The following is a 24075-nucleotide window of genomic DNA, read 5'->3' on the forward strand; positions in this document are numbered from 1 at the left end:
ACAGAAATTGGTCAAGGTTAGGGAAAAAATGGTTAAATAAAATTATCTTGAAGTAGGACGTTAAATACTGACTTCCTCAGTATTTAACCAAAAAACACAACCTAGCCTGAACCTAACAACACAGGGGATGTAAAGCCTGGTTCTTAGCCTGGTTCCAAACTTCTGAATTTATGCCCACATATTTTATTTGTTCAGAGATTCCAATAGGACTAGTATTTTGCACACTGATGGCTGTTTACCTGGCCTGGGGAAATAATTAACCAATCAGAGCTTTGCAGGGGGGATTAATGTAACTACTACTCGTTATGAATTGAGCTAAGTGCCAAATAAATAGTTACACCACTATCTTACATATAGCCCTTTAAGGAGGATGATAAGTAAAACACAAAATTCAACTTAGTGAAAATAGAAAGATGGAATTTATTCCACACAAGGAGAAAAAATATAAACCAAGATTTACCCTTCACATATTACTTAGATTTGACCAATAACAATAATAATAACAAAATACCCCTTTAAAATAAAACAATAGACCAATTTAAATGTATCTCTTTTTTTAGAGCTCTTCAAATATTAAACCAAAAATCACTAAAAAATAAATAAATGAAATTAAATTATTCAGTTCCATATAATTTTATAGCTAGTCCTTCTTTATTTCCTCTTCAGATGCGAATAGTTTATTTTCCTTGAAAGTTTAGTTCAGTTCAATTAAGTTAAAGGGCCCCTTTTGTTTCTTTTCAGTATTTTGCTTAAGCTTATCTGTAATCCCGATGGAGATCTGGATCGTCCAAGACTAGCAGCGTCTTGGCTCTGACACTCCCGCACGCGACAGCCGTGGTCGTTGATATATCTCCCGCTAGCTGGAGCCCTCTCTCAGAAAATCATCAAAAACCTGCAACCCATACAATTTAACTTCAGTTAGTGTCAAATTCTTTTAGTATGCAAATTAATATCAAGATCTTACAGTTATTTTCTAACCTTTTATCAGCTTATTGCTGGCTTAAATGTTCACAAAATGAACATAAAAACATGCCAATGAATGGAAAATAAAATTCACAAGGCAATCATTTCTGCCAGCAAAAATATCTAACAACTCATATCACTTTTCAGACAATGCACACATCATAATTTTTTACAGTGCTTGTGTTTTAGTTACAAACAACATGTTTCTCTGATTGTTTTTTTTTTCATCCACTGTCACAAAGTGAGCATGAGCTAACATCGATTTTTAAGCTAGCACTGAAAGGTAAACACACTGGAGAACTGTCATTAAACACGTCTTATAGGGATCCTCCTTCATCCTCTGGTAATTAATAATATCCTGGAAGAAAGTAAGTCTCTTCTGGACAACTTTAACACTGACTTCAACAAATATAAACAACTTTTCCTCTCTTTTACTCACTCGCTTGTACACATGCTGGACTCCGCTTTTTTCTGCCTCTCTTACTCCCCCTGCCCCACCTTCTTTCTCTTGCATCGCTAATGACAACAGCTCATTCTGCAGGCGCTTACCGCCACCCTTTGGACTTTTAGTCAAACTACAACAATAACTCTAGCATTGAATTTGACTGAATATCTGTTAAATGTAGGTAAATGAGGATTACATATGAATCAGTGTGTATCCAAAAAATCGATGAAGGTTTAACTGTAAGTTTCTTATGCCACTAAACAAGTGGAGTTAAACACCTGATGAAAAAAACAGCATAGATCAGCTTAAGTTGGTTGCTGGTTTTAGCAGGTTTTAGCTGGTGGTAAGCTGGTTTAGTTGGTTTACCAGCCTGGACAAGCTGGTGAGGTCTTGCTGGTTTTTCAGTATAGTTTGCCAGCTTGGTATGGCTGGTCAGCCAGTCGAGCTAAGCTGGTGTCTGCTGGTCAAGCTGATTGGCCAGCTGGCTGGCTGGATTGACCAGCAAAGCCCAGTTGGTAAACTGGTCAATCTGGTTAAACTGGTTGGACCTTGTGAAATGTATAAACTCATATATTGAGTTTTCATATTCATTCATAACCAGCAGGTAAACTCTGCCAAGCGTCATTTAGTTTATTTTCTGGCTTTTCAGGGCACTGGCTAAAATGGCATATTCCCAAAAACATATTTTTATAAACATGATGGCTGTTTAGGTGATTTTCTTGTTGATTGTCTCTAATATTTTAATATAAAAATGTTCAGGGTCTCTCCAGATTTATTTCTCAGAACCTTAAAGAATAAAGTTTATTATATTGTACTTTTTAGAACTTTCTATCATAGTGTACAGAATCTTGAATTTAGGAAAGCAAAGACAGTTCAGGAATGGCAATCCGCTCCTCTATAGACCTGCTGTGTTTAACTGGCTACATCCTAAAAAGATGGATTTTTTTTTTTTTTTTTAAATCTCCAACCTCTAAGTTCTGCTTTATCCTGGTGCCCTGGCTGGGAGTGCTGGCCAGTGTTTTGAAGCCATGATAGAGAGAGGGGGTCCTCTAGGGGAGCTGGTCCAGTGGACTGACCTCAGTGCATATCTGACCACCTGACTCTCAGCACCTTGCAGCACCACCTCCACAGGTTAGCATCACTGTTGAACACTACTAGTTTATTTCATTGGATTAAAAAATGTATATCTTTGTTTGGAAAGTAATGTCTTTGTAGAGAAGCAAAAGTATTTCAATAGTTAATTGGATAACTTGGTTTGGATAATTTCATGTGTATCGGCCTGGCTAGTCTGTGATCACTTTATGCTAAGGGGACAAGAAGGGTTAAAAGAACAATGCTGGAAGATGCTTAACAATTACTGATGTCCTTTCTTGAACCTGACATGTTGTCAGTTTCCAGCTTAATAGGTACTGCTCCAGGCTGAGGTAGTTGTCTGATCCAGAGGCTCCTGACCTTTGAAAAATAAAATAAAATAAAATAAAATAAAAAATAATTAGAAAACCTATTTCATGATAAAACTTTTACTCATTTCTAAAACATGTTTTGTTTTCATCTATTTCAGATCCACATAGGGTGTCATGTGTGGCCTCTTTGTCAAGGAGTTAGCTGTGGCCATTTGGTGACAGCTACCCTGAAAACAAGGAGCCCAACCACAAAGGGGGAGGCCAAACACCCCTTGACCCTGACAGAATTGAAGTCACTGAGAGGTATGTTTACTGTTGAAAAATATGGATTATCATTTTGCATATTATAGGAATTATGTTCCATCAGTACGACCAATCACATCATGAGTGATAGAGATAATTATTCATTGATCCCACGTCAAAGCTTCATACTGATTTTTTTTTTTTTAATTTAAACTGAGATTACAAATTATGTGTAGTAAGCATTTCAGTGCAAGAGCTGCTCTATCAAACTGACAGCTGTCTTGTGTGCACAGAGTCACAGTGTTATAACAGAATGACATGCAGAGGTTTTATTCTGAGCTGAGGCTAAATTCATGCTGTGTAATATTTGAATGTGAGAGAAAAAAATGCTGTTCAAAGAAATGATTGAGGTGGATGAAAGTGGTAACTTTAGAAAGTCCTGAGTGACAAACTTTTATCCAACCAGGATTTAGATTCTGACTTACAGTAAACCTCCGCTAATGAATGCGCTTTGATACAGACTGAATGAATGAAGACATGAAATTCTGTAAGAGGAGACAGAGAGAAACTCAGGGTTTGTTGAAGGAAACAATTCAGTAGACATCGCCCAACCCTATTTTCCATAATCGATCTAACAATATAATCTGGTCTCGTGTGTTTTCTTCCAGGCTACTTCCATTGGTGGCTGCAGGGGCAGAATGTTGACAGGGGCAAAATTGAGAAGAGGGACAAGAGCGTGGGGAGAAACATCACATAAAAAGTACAGGACGTTGTTAAAAAAGAAAAGAAAAGACAAGGGGGTAGTGCTTGAGTTATGTCATGATTATGAATTTTAAGTGTTAAACACTGCTACACTGCTATGGTTACTGTAAACTAAATTATTATTATTATTATCATTAGTGGCTTGTTGTTGCTGTTGTTACAGTTTTTATTGATATTGTTATATATTGTGGTACAGTAACTGTAGTTATTGTTTAACTGAATAAAATATAGGAATGGTCATACTCAAATTACCTATTCTTTAATGGACTTAGTTCACTTTAATATCGTTAGTTTCATTGTAGTTAATTGTTTATCCTGGCTGAAATTAACCATGATCATCCTCTCCAGGCAACCTGGCCCCTGAATAAATACCAGCATACACCAGCCAAAAACATCACTGTTAGCTGGTAACCAGCATGACCAGCACAATACCAGTTTAAACCGACAAAAAAGTGCCCGAAACACACTGGTCTGTGCTGGTCACCAGCAATACCTGCTTTGCTGCTCTATGCTGGTTTTTTCAGCAGGGAGAGTTTAGAGTCTGTTAAATTTATGGGGGTTACATTAAGAATGGGGACAATCAACATATTTCTTCAATCAGCATGGATTGAAGATGAAATAATCATCTTTTTCTTACATTAACTTGTTACTGATTGGTCAGAGCAAAATAAAACAAAATAACGTCTACTCCAAAACAGAAATCTGCTTTCATAAATACAATGTCTTGATGAATAAAGTGAGACAAAAGGACAATTCAGTGTCATCAGAACTATGAGACTAACATAACGGTGCCAAGATTACATTTCAGGAACATAAAAAGGAAATATTTATTCTGAGTGCATCTGAAGCATCTGCAAGGATGATATGTTGACTTTTTTAATTCTTAACTAAAATGACTTTGTTTTCCTCTCATTAACCAAATGTTTTAGCAGCCAAAACCTAAGAACATGTGGGACACAGATCATGAACCTCATGATGTCAAAATTCTGTGGTCTGTGCACCATTACCTCCCTTTTCAACTTCTATGAGGTAGATGTAGGCTACTGTATGTCACACTTACTGGCAGCAATGACATTTCCAACAAGACATATTTGACAAAGCAAGTGATCAGTACTCATACATATTGTGTAGAAGACAAGATTGGTATATGAATGCACATGCAGAGTATTTGAGTGTATGCATGTCTCTGTCCTACTCATTGTGTACTGCAGAGTTTCATATATGACAGCCTGATTAGATACATAACATCTTCAACTGGAGACAGTCGAGATGTTACCTCTGTGCGTCTGTTTGCTTTGCTTTGTGTAGCGTTTCATTAACTGTCAACCACATGCCTAAGATCTGCCCCATGCGTTATTGTTCAGCTGGTTAACTGTACAGCCACTTAATTAGGCACAACTTCAAAGTCACACTCCACACTGACGCTGAGGTGAGCCATATATTTATATATTACGGCACCCTCTGTCCTGAAACTTTAATGAACAGGTAGAAGGAATCTGATTCATGGCTGCTGAAGAGAATTGTGAATCAAGCGGGGACATTTTGAGGCTACATATTCTTTACTCCATTGCTTCTCACCATGGAAAGACATTGTGTGGTTGTGAGAGATACAGTGTGGTATCCCTCTGAGCATTTCCAACAATAAAGACCCGAGCTTGTTTTCATTCTAGTCTAACAGCCCTCTCGGCTATGATAAGCCTACAGCACAACACAGGTACAACATGCTAGGCTATGACTGATTATTCTTTCAACATAATATATGCAGACACTCTACATTTCTTAACTCTGGAATGGCAATGAAAATGAAGCACAGCTGTCAACAGTGATGAGTTTGAAACATGAGTTGAATTGGAGGGAACTTTAGGATTTAAGGCCTCAGTATACTTAAAACGAAGTGCTTGTCAGGTTAATTACCAGCGTCTGAAACCTCTTTTCTATGATAAAGTTAGGAGTCCAAAAATGTTGTTAACTTTCGGAAACAGACAATCTAACAATCACACCAATTTTAAACAGTGATTGGCGAGACAATGATCTTGGAGAGACATCAGGGAGGCAGTGGGATGTAGCCAAAGAGACTATGAATACATGTCATGCAAACTAGTTTGTATATAGCGTAGTGAGGCCTCTAATGATTGGTATAACACAATCAAGGAGAGTTTCTTTAAAAGCTCCTGATGTAAAGAATGTAAATGCACATACATTGTTACGTAGTATACGCACCACATACTGTAGCTGTTACATTCTACATTCCACATATCACATATCAAAACAGTATAACATACATTACACAATATTACATAATGTATACAATATGTTACATCTATTAACAATACATCAGAAAACTTTGAGAATTAAAGACCGTGACATGTGCTCTGGAAAAAGCTAGTAAATGGATGTTGAAGTACACTTTTTGTTTTTAATTCCTATTTTACTCTTTTACTAAAACACCTTTTATTATGAAATTCTTTGAGACACTGCTTCCTGTTACTTAGGCACCCTGGGCCTCATGCATAATTTTTTTCCTTTTTCTCTCTTATATATTTGTTCTTGCACAAAGCAATAAGAGGAAAATAAGAAAATCCTACGTGGGATTCAACAAACTCTCTTAACTGTCTGAACTTGTCATAAATAGCCCATTTCAGTCTGAGGAATGCCACCTGTTTATGAGGAGGTGCACATTCGCGAGATGTGATCATTAGCATTATCCATGGCCCTGAGATTGCCATATAAGGCTCCATATTCCACTCCATTTGTGGGCGAGTTTCATTCACAAGAAGTTATCAAAGAGTAAAAACACTGTGCAACTTCAAGTCCTCCTATCAGAAATCAGAAAACAAATGATATACTAATTTAAGAGTGACAGTAGGAGACTGAAAACAATTAGAAATGAAAGCTGCAAGCAGCAATGATTGGGCCCTTGCACCTTCATGCACGTCGGGGCATGCCGCAGCTGAAGGGCTTTAATTGCAGGCATGCAGTTGTTTTCAGGACCGAGCTCTTATCAGACTTTGCACAAACAAGTTAAATATCACTTCCTGTATTTTCGGACGTTGCACAAAGGACTTAAATATCACTTCTTGTGTCCATTATGTGGCACTAGAGAACACCCACTAATTATATACCATGTTGCTGTATATGATGTGTAAACAACACCATGTAAATTTCATATAAATCAGATGATGTTTGTCATATAAGGCTGACTTCTTGTTGTCAGTAGGTGGCGCCTTGACTATGACTCAATATTGATAGTTAGATGTGTTCAAGCCAGGACTCTTATCAAGCATGAGAAATTTGGTGCAAGTTTGACAATGTACATTCAAGTTACAACTTCCTTTTTCATGGTGAATCATTGAAATTTAATGTGTTGCCACAGCAACGGAGTTCAATGAAAAGCCACCATTTTGATAACTTTTCATCACAAAAGTCTTTAGATGACAATCACCAAATTTCAAGTTGGTCAGTTTATATCTCTATGAGGAGTTCGTCAAAATACAATGCTTGGAAATGGCAAAAATTGTGCGAAAATTGCAAAGTAAAATCGAAACAGCTGACTTCCTATTGGTCTTTGGGTATGGCTCTAACAGGCTTTTTGTGCGTGTAAGCATGATACATGTGCCCACCAAATTTTGTTCATTTATATCAATTCTGAAGGAGGGGCTTCGAATTTGAAATTTTCTAAAAAATGTTCACCACTTCTGACACACGTGCAAAGTTTCATGACTTTTTGAGCACGTTTAGCCCCCTGAAAAATACGATTCTTTAGGGAGAATAATAATTAAAGCTGCAAGCAGCAATGATCGGGCCCTGGCACCTCCGTGCATGTCGAGCTGTGGCAGAGTCCAAGGGCTTTGATTTGGTGAGTTTTTGAGCATGTTTAGAGGGTCAAATTTAGGTGTGACGTGGCGTAATAATAAACACACGAAAAAATTGCAGACTTCCTGTTGGATTTAGGTCAGGGTGTCAGCATATGATTTGTAGGTCTTGATGAGACGAATAATTCAGTTTTGGTTTGTTCTCTCTATGACATTCATACGGGCCGTGGCGGCCATTTTAGTTACATAGGTGGCGCTAGAGAGCACATTTCAGCACTTTGGGGGTTAATTTTTATATTTTATCAAATTTTTCACCAGACCTGATGGGCATGCCATATTTGGTGAGTTTTTGAGTATGTTTAGGGGGTTGAATTTAGGTGTGAAGTGGCATTATAATGAAGAAAGACAGAAAAGTCTTGTTTAGAAAGGCTAATTGTGGACTTCCTGTTGGATTTAAATCAGGGGTGTCAGCATATGATTTGTAGGTCTTGCTGAGACGAATAATTCAGTTTTGGTTTGTTCTCTCTATGACATTCCTACGGGCTGCTGCTAGGGCTGCTTCGCTGAAATTTCGTAGGGGCGCTATTCAGCCAGTTTGCATCCCTGATGGAATATTGTCATCTAGACGTGTTCAGGCTGGGATTCTTATCAAACATGTAAAGTTTGGTGCAGACTAGAGCATTTACAATAAAGTTATAACAACTTCCTCTGTCATGGCGAAACATCAAATCTCAACGGTGTGAGGATGAGAATTTTCTGTAGGGTGAGACATGTCTGTCTTGCTCACACCTGTGTCATCAAAATTATGCAAGTTTTGGGCCCATTCACTTGAATTTCAATTAGTAAATTGAAAACTCATGATTAGTCTGTGTGTAAAACAAATTCATTTCCTAATTTTCATCAAGTCTATTTTTAGAAAAGTAAAGACTTTTAACCCACATGACCTGGTCAAAGTTTGATTGAAATGTGTATTGTCAGGTGTGTAGAGACAATAAGTAACTGCAGTTGGACAAAGAAAAATACTCATATATTTGAATGGAGAGTGTGAGCGAACCCACACCTATTTGAACATTTTCTGCATCCAGATAGTTTTAGATACTGACTTCATTTGAACTTTAAATGAGTCACAAGACTTTGACCTACAAATCTTGAATTTACACGTTTTTTTCTATCTTTTACTGTTTTTGAGATATTAGAGCTTGAGTTTTAAAGTCCTTTCTTGCTCCTCCTGTCATTTTATAATGAGTGTGTATTGCGGAATGTTTCACAGCACTGAGGGAGTCACATGACCAGGAGCAGTTGGAGAGGAGAATTTTAGAGTACACTTCTTGTGAAATCTCCTCATAAATCCCATGACTTTGGCCAAAGCTTACATTAAAAATCATATTTTACTAGGAAATTTCGTGCCGAATCCATTGATACAGGTTTGGAAGTGGTCAGACTTATAGTTTAGACGTCAGAAGCCTCTGTTTGACACAAAGTTCATGCCTCCCCATTGTTTTACATTGTAAAGGGTACATTTAATGTGATGTGGCACTGCAACTTTGAGGGCTTAAAATCCAAACCGTTCAAGGTATTACTAAGTTTTTAATAACTTTTTTCAGCATAGTGTCATAAGTCAATCAATCAATCCATCAATTTTTATTTATATAGCACCAAATCACAACAAAAGTCATCTCAGGGCACTTTTCACATAGAGCAGGTCAAGACCGTACTCTTTAATTTACAGAGACCCAACGATTCCCCCATGAGCAAGCACTTGGCAACAGCAGTAAGGAAAAACTCCCCTTTAATGGGTAGAAACCTCAAGCAGAACCCGGCTCTTGGTGGGCGGCCATCTGCTTTGACCGGTTGAGTTGAGAGAGAGAAAGAAAGAGGGAAAGGGAGGGGAGGGGACAGAATAACAACAATCACAACAACGACAAGAGCAGCAGCAACAGCAACAGCCAGGGAAGGATACCAACAGGACTGAGAAGGACCGCAAAGGCTCGGCCCGCAACCCGGGGTTTCCTGCGAGATGAGAAAGCACAAAAAAACTCCGGGGAAGAAGCAAAGTTAGTGACATGCATTGATGTTACATGAATGCATACAGATGGAGAGGAGGACGAGAGGACTGAGAGAGCAGCTCAGTGCATCATGGGAAGTCCCAAAGCAGTCTAGGCCTATAGCAGCATAACTAAGGGCTGATCCAAGGTGAGCCTGGTCAGCCCTAACTATAAGCTTTATCAAAAAGGAAAGTTTTAAGCCCACTCTTAAACATAGAGAAGGTGTCTGCACTCCGGACTGAATCTGGAAGATGGTTCCACAGGAGAGGAGCCTGATAGCTGAAGGCTCTACCTCCCATTCTACTTTTAAAGACTGTAGGAACCACCAGTAAGTCTGCATTCTGGGAGTGGGATAATACGGTACTATGAGCTCTTCAAGATATGATGGTGCCTAACCATTAAGGGCTTTGTAAGTTAGGAGAAGGATGTTAAATTCTATTCTAGATTTTACAGGAAGCCAATGTAGTGAAGCTAAAATGGGAGAAATGTGATCTATTTTTCTAGTTTTAGTCAGTACACGTGCAACTGCGTTCTGGACCAGCTGGAGAGTCTTTAGAGACTTGTTAGAGCAGCCTGATAATAAGGAATTGCAATAATCCAGCCTAGAAGTAACAAATGCATGGACTAGTTTTTCTGCATCTTTTTGGGACAGGATGTGCCTGATTTTTGCGATATTACGTAAGTGAAAAAAGGCAGTCCTTGAGATTTGATTTATGTGGGAGTTAAAGGACATATCCTGATCAAAGATAACTCCCAGATTCCTTACAGTGGTGCTGGATGCCATCCAGAGTAGCTATATCATTAGATAATGTGTTTCTAAGGTGTTTAGGGCCAAGCACAATAACCTCAGTTTTATCTGAGTTTAGTAGTAAAAAATTGCAGGTTATCCAGGTCTTTATGTCCTTAAGGCATGCTTGGAGTTTGTTTAACTGATTGGTTTCATCAGGCTTCGTTGATAAATATAATCGGGTATCATCTGCATAACAATGAAAATTTATGAAGTGTTTCCTAATAATATTACCTAAAGGAAGCATATACAAGGTGAATAGAATTGGTCCAAGTACAGAACCTTGTGGAACTCTGTGTCTAACTTTAGTGCAGTTCCTTTAATGCCAATTAAATGTTCCAGTCTCTGCAAAAGGATTTAATAGTCAATTGTGTCGAATGCACTAAGATCTAACAGGACAAGTATAGAGACAAATCCTTTGTCTGATGCAGTTGGAGGTCATTTGTGACTTTCACCAGTGCTGTCTCTGTGCTATGATGCGCTCTAAATCCTGACTGAAAATCCTCAAATAAACTATTGTTATGTAGAAAGTCACATAACTGATTAGAGACTGCTTTCTCAAGGTTCTTAGAGAGAAATGGAAGGTTAGATATAGGTCTATAATTGGCTAAAATGCCTGAATCAAGAGTAGGCTTCTTAAGAAGAGGTTTAATTACAGCTACTTTAAAGGACTGTGGTATATAGCCTGTTACTAAAGACAGATTGATCATATTTAGTAAAGAAGTGCTAACTAAGGGTAAGGCTTTCTTAAGCAACCAAGTTGGGATGGGGTCTAAGAGACAGGTTGATGGTTTAGCTGAACAAATCATTGAAGTTAGTTCAGAAAAGTCGACTGGAGAAAAATAGTCCAAATGTATGTCAGGATTTACAGCTGTTTCTAAGGTGCCTGTGTTTTGGGAGAAAACTGTGCCTGTTGAGGGCAGGAGGTAGTTCATTTTGTCTCTAATAGTTAGAATTTTATCATTAAAGAAGCTCATAAAGTCATTACTACTGAGAGCTATAGGAATACATGGATCAATAGAGTTATGACTCTTTGTCAGCCTGGCCAAAGTGCTAAAAAGGAACCTAGGGCTGTTTTTATTCTCTTCTATTAATGCTGAGTAATAGGCGGCTCTGGCATTACCTTCCTATATGTTTTAAGACTATCTTGCCAGACTAAGCGAGATTCTTCCACTTTGGTGGAACGCCAAATCCTCTCCAATTTTTGCAATGTTTGCTTTAATTTGTGGGTTTGGGAGTTATACCATGGAGCTAACCTCTTATGTTTTATTATCCTCCTTTTTAAGGGGTCGATGGAGTCGAGGGTTATTCGTAATGAGCCTGCAGCACTATCAACAAGATTATCAATTTGGGAGGGACTAAAGTTAATATAAGAGTCCTCTGTAGTATTGAGACATGGCATTGAATTCAGTACTGATGGAATTGCTTCCTTAAATTTATCTACAACACTATCAGATAGACATCTAGTGAGGACATTTTTGTCTAATAGTGTGTAATCCAGTAATAGGAATTCAAAAGTTATTAAAAAATGATCTGATAAAATAGCATTTTGTGGAAAAATTATTAAATGTTCAATTTCAATCCCATAAGTCAGAACAAGGTCTAGGTTGTGGTTAAGACAGTGAGTGGGTTTATTTACACACTGAGAGAAGCCAATTAAGTCTAATAATGAGATAAAAGCAGTACTGAGACTATCATTATTGACATCCACATGAATGTTAAAATCACCTGCTATAATTACTTTATCTGTACTAAGGACTAAGTTTGATAAAAACTCTGAGAATTCAGATAGGAATTCAGAGTACGGGCCAGGAGGACGGTAAAGTATAACAAATAGAACTGGCTGTAAAGTTTTCCAGGTTGGCTGAGAGAGACTAAGAACAAGGCTTTCGAATGAGTTATAATTAAATTTAGGTCTAGGGTTGATTATTAGGCTTGAGTTGAAAATGGCTGCAACTCCTCCTCCTCGGCCAGTGTCTCGAGGAATGTGAGTATTAATATGACTGGGGGGAGTGGATTCATTTAGGCTGACATATTCTTCATGACACAGCCAGGTTTCAGTAAGACAAAATAAATCAATATGATGATCTAAAATTAAATCGTTTACTAATACAGCTTTAGATGACAGAGATCTAATGTTCAAGAGTCCAAATTTAATTATCTTATTTTGTTGTACTATTGCAGTAGTGGTTTTATTTTTTACTAGGTTTTTATGAATGACTCTTCTTTTGTTTACTTTGGATTTAATTTATTTAAGTGGTCGGGGGACAGACACGGTCTCCATGTGGTTTTGGGTGGGTGACTGCTCTAATAGAAGCGCAGAGAAGCGTGTAGGACTGCAGCTCTGCTTCCTGGTCTCAACTCTGGGTTGTCATGGTTTTGGTCTACTAATAAACTCAGCCATATTTCTAGATATGAGAGCAGCTCCATCCAAAGTGGGATGTATGCCGTCTCTCCTAATCATACCAGGTCTTCCCCAGAAAGTCTGCCAAATTTCTATGAAGCCCACATTGTTTGCTGGACACCACCTCGACAGCCAGCTGTTGAATTGTGACATGCGGCTATACATGTCATCACTGGTCAGATTAGGCAGCAGTCCAGAGAAAATTACGGAGTCCGACATTGTTTTTGCAAATGTACACACTGACTCAACATTAATTTTGGTGACCTCTGATTGGCGTAATCGGGAGTCGTTGCCACCGACATGGATGACCATCATACCATATTTACGTTTATTCTTAGCCAGCAGTTTTAAATTTGACTCAATGTCACCCGCTCTGGCCCCAGGAATACATTTAACTATGGCTGCTGGTGTCGCTAACTTCACGTTTCTGACTATGGAGCTGCCAATAATCAGAGTTGGTTTCTCAGCAGGTGTGTTACTGAGTGGGGAGAACCTGTTTGAAACGTGAACTGGTTGGTGGTGAACTGTGGGCTTCTGCTTAGGGCTATGCTTCCCTTGGACAGTCCTCCAGCTACCCTGGCTTCCCGGCAGCTCGGGAACTACCGGGGGAGTTGGAGCTACAATACGTTGGCCCGCACCAGCTACTGGGGGCTGGCTAACTACATTAGCTACTGATTGTTTTTCCATGGTGTGGAGCCGCGCTTCCAATTCACTGAGCCTCATCTCCAGCACTGCAAATAAACTAAACTTATTCCTCTGCCTCCTTTAGTGATAGTGGTACGTCTAATAACTAAACATTTGACACACTGAGCAAGAGAGAGCAGGAGAACGAGAGGGAGAGAGAGAACGGTTTAGATGGATTTAGGTCAGGGGTCACACAGGCTCTGCCCTTTACTGGACTCTATGGGTACAGTAGGGGGAGCCCGAAGAATGCCCGCCTTGCCACGACCTGTCATCAGACTGCCTCACTGAGCCGACCAGGTATAAGTTAGTCGCCGCAGCCATCCTACTACTTTATAATCCTAGCTGCTTAAGCAGAGCAGTAGGGGGGGCAACCCAGTCCAGTTAAAAGGGACATGAGCTGGGTGAAAACATGGCCAAACCTCACAGGGATCATAAGTCATACACCAGGCACCCTGCATGCCTCATTCCCCAAATCATCTTAGATCACAGGAGAATGCAGGCTTATAATGGTCCAGGGGGGAGTCAGGTGTACCACAGCTAACACTCACACCACCCTTTTCACAAGTCCTGAGTCACACCTGCAAGCACGGACCTTGAAAAGAAGCCTGTCATGTCCATGAGATAGAACCTTTTGAATGGACAAGGTGTAGACCAAGACGCTGCCATGTCATTTGTGGAATGTGCTCAGACCACAGTGGGAGGGTCCTTACCCACCTGCCTGTAAGCTTGGGAGGTGCACTCACAAAGCCAACTAGCTAGGTGCTTCTTGGATAGGGCTTTTCCGGCCACTCTCTCCATAGTGCATGAACAGCTGTTCAGTGTGCCGAAAGGGGGCCATGTGTTCAACATAACATGCCAACACACATACTGGGCATAAAAGATGCAATTTTACCTCCCTGGCATCCCCATGGGGTGGAGGACAAAATGCCTCTATCTGAATAGTTCTCGAACAGAGTTCAGAGAGAGTAGCACCACTGTGGTCACCACTGGGGTGAGCCGACAGGGTGCACATTTCGCCTACTTTCTAAGCTGAGGTCAGTGCAAGCAGCAAAGCTGTCTTGAATGACAATGCATTCAGAGAGGTGCACTCCAGAGACTCATAGGGATCACTCACGAGGGCCTTGAGCACCACCGGCAGTTGCCACTGGGGGGGCAGAGACATGCATCACCATTGCCTCCGTCACCGTTGTCTCCTAAGCCCCTGCAAGAAACATTTCACAAAGGGGTGGGCAAAGACAGGTCTATCACCAAAACCGCCATGACAGGAGGAAACAGCTGCAGAGGAAACAGGAAGTAATGTCACCGGCCACGTCATTGTAAAACTGAGTGGTGAGCTGTGTGTGCTGGTTCTGTACAGAGTGGCAAAAACAGCAGGAGATAGTGCTGACACTAAGCAGACATGAGGCATCCTCACCCTGGTCCATATGTGGGTGAAAGGTGCTATTCCGGTTTTGGCAGGAAGCAATGGCCATAACCTTTGGAAAATCGTTGTGAGCTGAAGTCAGCAGTGGATTTCCAAAGGTCAGCAAAATTGTAGAGAAAGACAAGAGGTTGTCGTCACCACCCATTGGAGAAGCCACTCCAGGAGTCTCAGCTGAGGTGTCTTAAGCATCAAATCAAGCTGAATTATTGCCGTGGAGATAGTGTACAAAGTATTCGCTCTTGTAGTAAGATCAATGAATATTGAAAGATAATGGCTTATGAATGTAATGAAATGTTGCTCAATAAGCAAGGTAGGCCATCATTGAGCAAAGCATGTTTAAAGTCAAACAGAAATGTTTAAGACTCAATATAACCCCTTACTCAACAACTCTTAAACAACTACCATTGCAGTGCTCTTGAGCAAGGTGTTCAGCCCCCAACTGCTCCTGTATAGGTGCTCAGTGGCCAACAGAAGAAGACTGCAATTGTGTTGGACAGCTCCCAGGTGTGAATAGATAGATAGATAGATAGCCTGTACACACACAAGAACAATTATACAGTCCCAATACAGTTCAGAACAAGGGTCCATTAGATGTTATTGCTACAGTCTGTTGAGGGCAGTGATGACAGAGAGCACAAAGCTCTTACTGTAGCATGCTTTTTTACATCACAGAGATCTGTATCTATGGCTGGATGGGACTCCAGTGAAGCATGAGTTCAGGGGGTGGCTAGGGTTGTGCACTATGGTGAATGCTTTGCATGTTATGGCAGTGTCAATAAGGGCTGGAAGGTTGGGAGTAGGGAAACTAATGATTTCGGAGGCAGTGTGTGTGGTTTTGAGGAGTTTTTCTCCTGTTGGTGAAAGTGAGCATAGTGAAATAGCATGTGGAGAGGAGGAGGGGTTCTATGATGCTCCTGTACAGTAGAAGCAGAAGGTGGGGTGTGACTGGGAGTGCCTTAGAGTTTCCGGATGGTGGGAGCCTCTGTTGGCAGCATTTATGAATGTCAGTAGTGTAATGATCAATGCTGAGTGTATTGTCAAGGTTGATTACTTGAGTTGGTTGAGTACTTGAGTTAAGTTAGGCTAAGTTAGTTTTATATTTTTTAGGTGGGAATTATTTTTCTTGAAGTATGAGTTTTCAATGGAATTAACATGGTAATTAGTGACCTAGTTTATTCTAGTGAAGTTGGATGTTGGTTGGTTGAAGCCTATTTTTCTCCCTTTGACAATCTAATGAATCATTTTGTTTGGAAAATCTCCCATGTGGATGTAGCCCTTAACAGCTAATATCACCACATTTTACTATTAATTGCACAATCATCTTGTCCAACTTGGTAACATGATGTCACAGTGGTAAGCACTGCTGCCTCATAGCAAGACGGTCCTGGGTTTGAACTGTGATGGGAGGCCTTTCTGTGTGGAGTCTGCATGTTTGCATGTGTGTGTTGGCATGTTGTCTCAGTGGGTTTCTTCTGAGTGCTCCAGTTTCCTCCACACCATAAAAGTGCTAGGTAACCATTGCCCTTGATGAAGGTACTGGACAAATGGAGTTTGTCCGCTGCTCCTAAATAGTTGAATTAACACCTGCACTCTGTTGTAACAACAGGATAAATTCCTTGTATATGTAAAATATATTTGGCAAATAAAGAATTTCCTATTTACCATTAACAATTATTATAGGAGTTAGAATGCAATGAAAAGGTGAAATGCAATGCACTGCCACAAAATGTGATATCAACTGACAATAACTGTAAAGACCCAGCACCATGTGTGTCTTAAGCTTCATTTATACTCCCAAGTGGATGCGTACATGGACAGCTGCAGACACCATGGATGGGTAGTTGTTCTGTTTATACTACCTTCTGGTGTCTGCTTGGAGGATGTGTTCCACACATGTGCAGTAGATCGCTGTCTACAGAAACATAGCGTTGTGACCATGCGGCCTGGTGCAGACAAGTACACACGGTCACAGAGCCTACATGCACACCCTCTGATGACGAAATTTACGTCAAACGGACCCTAGCAGACTCTCGCGGACACGGAAACTATAATTTCAGCTTAAGTCCTTTGTACTCCAAAAAACTATGTTTTGCTATTAAAGCCAGTCTTGGTAGGTACAGTTAGGGATCAGACAGCAGACATGAATTCCCAGCAAAAGCATTCGAGGTGAGCAACACTCCATCCACAGCTGTCTTCCCTGGTGTCTCACAAGCTCTCTACTCTGGCCCTCTGTAATAAAAGAAAATGTTTTTTTAAGTTTAAAACAGATATCTTAGTTCACTGGGAATCTGTTTTCTTAAACTTTTCTACACATAACTCCATGTCCCTGAGTGCTGGTACATCTTGCCAGCCAGTGACAGGTAAACAAAGTGAAGGAAGCCAGTCTGGTGGTACGAGTGAATAGACCTGAAAAACATTAAGGCAAAATTCCCTGAAAAAGTCCCAACATATTGTCTGTCCACTCCAGTAGAGCCACATATGTAATGCTAAGTTGTGCACCAGCAAAGGTTTAATAAGAGAACTGTAATACCACTGCTAAAACTGTTCAAGAAAGACTATTTTCACTGTTACACATATTTGTTAGTTCTGTTGTAATTTATTTAACAAAAAGTAGCTTAAATGGACATTAAAAGAAAACCTTCATGCACTGACAGTGAGAAAAATACTTCTGGGTGGAAGCTATATGAGTGACAGCGAAAGCAGTGGCCATAGCAATGATAGAAACTTGGAAGAATCTTCATAATAACTAACAAACTAAAGATTGCATACATTTGCTGAGCGAAGATTGTGAAAATAAAATGCGCATTTCTTGCTAGAAATGTTATTAAAACACATTTTAATGCCAAAGCTATCTTAAAATATTGTATTTTCCACTAAGAATAAAAGGAATGTCCACCTTTTTTTTGCTTTCACCGAAAGAACAAAACACTGTCACTCATGGATCTATATTGTAACTGATTGTGGACAGATTTTTTTTGTTTTATTCTTACACAACCATGCACCCAATACTCTGCCACTGTGTACACCGCTACTTTTTACTAGATTTTCACCGAAAAAACAGCCTGCAGTACATAGGTCACGTGATCACAGCCTCCTGGCTCATGATTATGGGTTAATCAAATTATACTGCATTACTTTTCATAGGTATATGTATGAACAATGAATGAGAACAGCCTGTTAAATCATGTGTACATGCATTTTAAGAACAAATTTGTTCGTATGAGTACGTCTTGCATGAGGCCCATTGTTCAGGTAACGTTCTCTGACTTGATTATTACTATAGGAACAACAAGGCTCCAATAATTATGGGACTGTTCTGATCTATAGACATGCCAAACATGCTGATAACTTACAACCTATAAATGTTGCCTCTTTTTTAGCTCCTGCTAATATCATTGGTCCCATTTCCATGTTTCTATTAACATGTGATCTGTATCTGGATACATTATTTGGATAGATAATGACACCTGATCTTTGCATTTACACCTGGTATTATGCTTTCTCAATTGTACTGTGGGATCGGATCTCAATATGCAAATTATTTAGGCAGAGCTGGCAGACTTCTAAATAAACACTGGAAAGCAATGCTGTGACCTCTAGCTTTTGCCAGGCTTGCTTAAGATAGCAGGGAGAGGTCATTTTCTTTCTTATGACTATGGTTACGCTGTACAGATTGCATTTGCACCTGCTGAGATCCGATCACAATGCAAGCCAGACCTCCTCCAAAAGTGGTCTGACTGATCTGATAGCATTCCGATCACAGTGTGTTCTGAGTGCATTTACACCTGTATTAACATGTTTTTCTTTATCCAGATAATGTATCCATATACAGATCACATTTTAATGCCAGGTATAAATGGGCTAATTGTGCCACCATCCACAATCCTTCCACTTATTCCTGTTGTAAATTTAGGAGGGACCCAAATGCAGGATAAGGACAGCGTGATGTTGGTTAAGGGAATGGTTTATTGCAGGAGAGTTCTGGGCTTGGAGTGATGATAAGGAAAGGGATCCAGTGGCAGCAGGTACATAGCTATGAGCAGGGAATGAGGGGAAGCATAGCTGGCAGGTTTAGCTTGGAAGCTAGGAGGCAGCTGGCAGACAGGCAGGATGGAAGGCAGGAATGAGATGATCCACTGAGGTTGAAATAAAAATCTGGCAAAGAGTGGGTTAAGAGTGAGGGAGAAGATGAGCCAATTGAAGGCAAGTGTGCAAGTGGAGCAGGAAGCCGGGAGAGTGAGACAGACAGGGAGAGACAGACGGGAGCACTGGAACACAGAGGAGGGAGGAAACACAAGAAACACTGGGGAATCTGCAGAGGTACAGCCATAGTTGTAACAATTCCAACAATGGGTTGCTCCTCCACTCAAAATGCAGCATTCTGAAGTTATCTTAATTTTGTAATCTGTCCAGTGTAAATACACTACAGACTCCAAACATAGCAAGGATATAGTACGCAACTGGAAAACTGGAACAGAGATGAAAATCATTGTTGGATGTAGTTTAATGACAATCTCCCTATAATCTGGCGTAGCCTCTTAGGCCCCATTTACACCTGATATTATCATGTGATCTGTATCTGGATACATTATCTGGATAATTGCATCAGATCCATGGGTCTTTGCATGATTTAAGCATTGATGTGGTGTCGGAATAATGGGTTCCTGACTGAAAAATTCACGTGAACACACCTTGGGGACAACAACTTGGACAGTTGGCGAAAATTTTGATAGATGACTTGCCAAAAATTGACATCGTATATGTAGAAACATGGCAGAAAAAAGTAAATGTTTGGTTGATGGCAAGAAACTTCTTACTAATTCAAGATTCAAGATTCAAGATCTTTCTTATTATCATTTTACAACACAAGGTTGCACAATGAATATAGTCTGTAGCCCGCCAGTGCCACTCACAAAAACAGAAACCACACAAATGGACCAACAACAAGTAACAAAAACAAAGCTATTTTTTATATTGGAGTGCAGAGGATAAATTGAGGAGTCTCACAGCCTGAGGAAAGAAGCTGCTCTGTAGTCTGGTGGTATGACAGCTGATACTTCTGTATCTCTTGCCAGATGGCAGCAGGGTGAACAGGCTGTGGCTGGGGTGGGTATTGTCTTTTAGTATCCTTTGGGCTCTATGCAGGCTCCTAACCTCACCGATATTACTGATGCTCGGTAGATGGGTACCGATGATGTTCTAAGCGGTTTTCATCACCCGCTGCAGAGCTTTCACTGATGCTTGGTATATGGGTACCAATGATGTTGTGAGTGGTTTTAATCATCCGCTGCAGAGCCTTCCTGTCTTGGGCTATGCACATCCCATGCCAATTTGTGATGTTTCCAGTCAGGATGCTTTCTATTGCTTCTGTAAAAGTTAACAAGAACTTGAGATGGGAATTTTGCCTTCTTAAGTTTCCTTAAGTCGTTTCTGAGCTTTTGTTTACTATGGTGGAGATGTGTGATGTCCATGACAGGTTCTCTGTGATGCTGATACCCAGGAACTTAAAACTGTTCACCTGCTCCACCTCTGCGCCACTGATGTAGACAGGGGTGTGTGTCTTAGCCTCCTTTTTTCTAAAATGAACAATCCCCTCCATGGTTTTGTTGACATTGAGCAGTGGTTTGTTCTCAGGGCACCATTCTGCAAGATTGTTGATTTCCTCCCGATATGAACTCTCATCATTGTTTGAAATCCAGCCAATGATGGTGGTGTTGTCCGCAAACTTCACAGCAGAGTGTTGGGGGTTGCAGTCATGGGTGTACAGCATGAATAGGAGGGGGGTGAGCACACAACCCTATGGGGCTCTGGTGTTGAGCACTAGAGTGGAGGAGGTGTGACCACCAATCCGAACTGTCTGGGTTTGTGAGGAAGTCCAATATCCAGTTGCAGAGTGTGGTACTTAAGCCCAGAGTGCAGAGTTTTCCAGTCACTTTCATGGGGGAGATTGTATTAGATGCTGAGCTGAAGTCAACAAACAGCATTCTGATGTAGGTGTTGTTATTTTCAAGGTGTGCAAAAACTGAGTGGAGGACAGTGGAGATAGCATTCTCTGTAGATCTGTTGGTTCTGTATGCAAACTGGTGAGGGTCCAGGCTGTCTGGGATGTTGTCTCTGATGTGCTTGAGGACCAGTTTTTCAAAGCACCTCATCAGAATAGGAGTGAGTGCCACAGGGCAGTAGTCGTTTAGATTAGACACAGATGCAGACTTTTTCGGTACAGGGATGATGGTGGCTGTCTTGAAGCAGGTGGGAACACTCTCTGTTATCAGGCCCAGCAGCTTTATTCATATTCACTCTCAGCAGGATTCTTCTCACATCCACTGTGGATACTGACAGTGGCAGGTCCTCTGGAGGTGGAGTGGACTTTAGGCCGTATTCAGACTAAATCAGGCGGTGCAGTGTTCAGCCGCAGGGTCAAGTGGAGGTGTGTGGGCATGTTTATTTGTGCTCTAGAACGTAACTGCTGTAAAATAATCAGAGAATGATGTTTTATTGATCTCATTCACCGGCTTTCTCACTACCAGCGCTTCCTCTTTTCATTCACACTCAGCTCGCTTGACCACTGCTCTCTTTTTCGTTCTCTCCCTCATTGGTGCTCTCCCCCTCTCTCTCTCGCTCTATCTTCTCTGTTTTTATTTAAAATGAGTTAGGGAGCCAACAGCAAAGTCTAACTTTACTTTTAACGTTAGAGAAATGCTGTGATTGGCCACCACAGCCTTGAGCTGTGGTGACGTCAGGTTGTGTTTCTCCAAAAGTTGACTCTGGCTTAACTTTCTGGCCACAGTCCAGTGCAGCGCTGCAGCAGCTAAAACACCTGCAGACGAAACGCACTACCCCGATTCAAATGAATGGGAGACCTGGTGTTTTCGCTGCACCGCCTGATTTGATCTGAATACAGCCTTACAGCTGACCCTTTGTTGAGGATATCAAAGCGAGCATAGAATGAGTTAAGCTCATCTGGCAGCGTGGCCTCACACATTATGGGGGCGCTCCTGCTTTTGTAGCCTGTGATGATCTGGATCGCCTGCCACATATGTCTGGTGTTGTTGGTGTTGAAGTCTCTCCAGTCTGCTGATGTCTCCGCTTTGCCTCCTTGATGGCAGCTTTCAGTCTTGCTCTGGTGTTGTATGTTTCCTTATCACTTGATCGAAAGGCAGCTTTTTTGGCTCTATGTAGAGCCCTCACCATTCCATTCATTCAGGCTCTCTGGTTGGGGAATGATTTTATTGTATTTGTGAACACCACATCATCAACACATTTGCTGATGTATGATGTCACCGTTGATGTATATTCCTCAAGATTGATGTGGTTCTCCTGGGTGCTTGATCTGGGATGTTGGGATGGAGCCAGGTTTCTGTAAAGGTGTGGACACAACAGTCTCTGATCTTCCGTTGTTTAGTTAGCCTGATTCTCATTTCATCCATTTTATTTTCCTGCAACCAGACATTAGCCAGAAGTAGGCTGGGTAGAGGAATAGCCTTAGGTACAAGCTGTGTTAACTTGGCTGTGATCCCGGCTCTCTTCGCTCTCTTCCTGGGGCGATAGCTTGCAGTGACGGTTGGTCTGGCTGTTTCATTTCAAAGTCTGCTGAACTTAATCCAATCCCTGCACTTCCTTTTCCAATGTTGATGAGTGTATTTCTGTCATCAGTAATACGTGCATCAGTAATAAAGGTGAAAAAATAGCAAATTAAAACAAAATTGTAGCCAAGTTTTCAGGAGCTACTGGCCACTGCATCCGTATGCGCCACCATTGTGTAGGAGTATTAATACTTTATTTCCGAATTATCTCGTTATTGGGCACCACCTCCTTTTTGGTTAGGATTTGTTAGTGCCAGGAGGGAGCACTAACCCTTGTTAAGTTTAATCAATGAATCAGTCTCATACTCGTAAGTTCTTGTCCCAAACAGTGACCTCTGTTCACTGCAGCTCAAAGAAACAACCAAACACATTTAGTATAAAATGAAGACATTTACTAAAAGCTAAACATCTTGACGATGCATGATGAAGCATATGATAATATACAGAAAATAATAGATAAAAAGAAAGTAAAATAAATAAATAAATAAATAAATAAATAAGGCCTATAAATGATACAAATGATACAGAAAATTTTTCAGCAAGAGTGGCTCAAAGTGTGTGACTTGAGGCTTAACATATTGCACTGGGGAATGCTAAGGGAAAACTAATTCAACTTCTCTAAATAAATTCTTTTAATGTTAATGTTATTCGACATCAACCCTTGATCACAAAGCCATGTTATGCCTTACTGTTGAGGTGTTTTATGTTTTAACAATAAATGATTAAATACGGATATATTTGGTTGAAAAACAAATAAAATAGACGTCTTCAGAATTTTCTCGAGTTCTTGGAGGCCAGCTTAAAGAGGAATCTCTTTGAGGCTGTTTTTATAAGTTAGGATAAAATTGGAGGAGTTTTGGTGTGTTCTAAAGGGTTTCGCGCCAAATTATTGATGAATATTCAATTTCTTTGTTCTAGGGGCTTTAGGTGTGGCTGGTGCTTTGCAGCCTGCATCTCCCAAAGTAAACTTTGGGGAAGTCTAAATCTGAGTTTTTACATGCAAAACTCACACTTCAAGTCACTGTTGCCTATTATTCCACATTAAAGCTGTAAACACATTCTTTTCATAATGTTCAAGCATTTCATGATATTTTCTGATTAATAACCATCCTGCAGTTTGCAACATATTTGTAAAACCATTAAAGAAACAGTTGTGCAGGTTACATAGGTTTCATAATAAGTCAGTTCTTCTAATAACAAACATTAATCTTCATATTAACACTTTCTCAAGCTATTTACACATCTTAAACCATCTACACTGAAATGAAGTTTAATACTATAGTGAAAGGAAATACAGTTAGGCAACACTTATGTGATTAGATTACTTTCAGAAACATTTTTAAATGTAAGTTCAACATAACCCTTACTTCATAATATAAAAGCATTCAGTGTGACTATTGTTTAACAATAAAAGAGACTTCAAACCTTCAAACATTAAAACTTAACATTCCTATTACTTCAGAAACTTCATTCTTTCAATATAACTACTTATCTAATTTAACTACTAAAATATGATTGTCT

The 24075-nt window shown here is 40.2% G+C and overlaps 1 long non-coding RNA gene across 1 annotated transcript; it reads left to right on the forward strand.

Moving 5' to 3' along the window:
- The first annotated feature begins 2404 nt into the window (after positions 1-2404).
- Positions 2405-3934, forward strand: LOC121890391. The gene is made up of 3 exons (XR_006093772.1): positions 2405-2539; positions 2970-3114; positions 3723-3934. It is a non-coding gene; the product is annotated as an uncharacterized LOC121890391 (long non-coding RNA).
- Positions 3935-24075: the final 20141 nt, after the last annotated feature.

This window comes from Thunnus maccoyii, chromosome 23 (assembly GCF_910596095.1).
Source record: "Thunnus maccoyii chromosome 23, fThuMac1.1, whole genome shotgun sequence".
In the NCBI taxonomy this organism is placed as follows: domain Eukaryota; kingdom Metazoa; phylum Chordata; class Actinopteri; order Scombriformes; family Scombridae; genus Thunnus; species Thunnus maccoyii.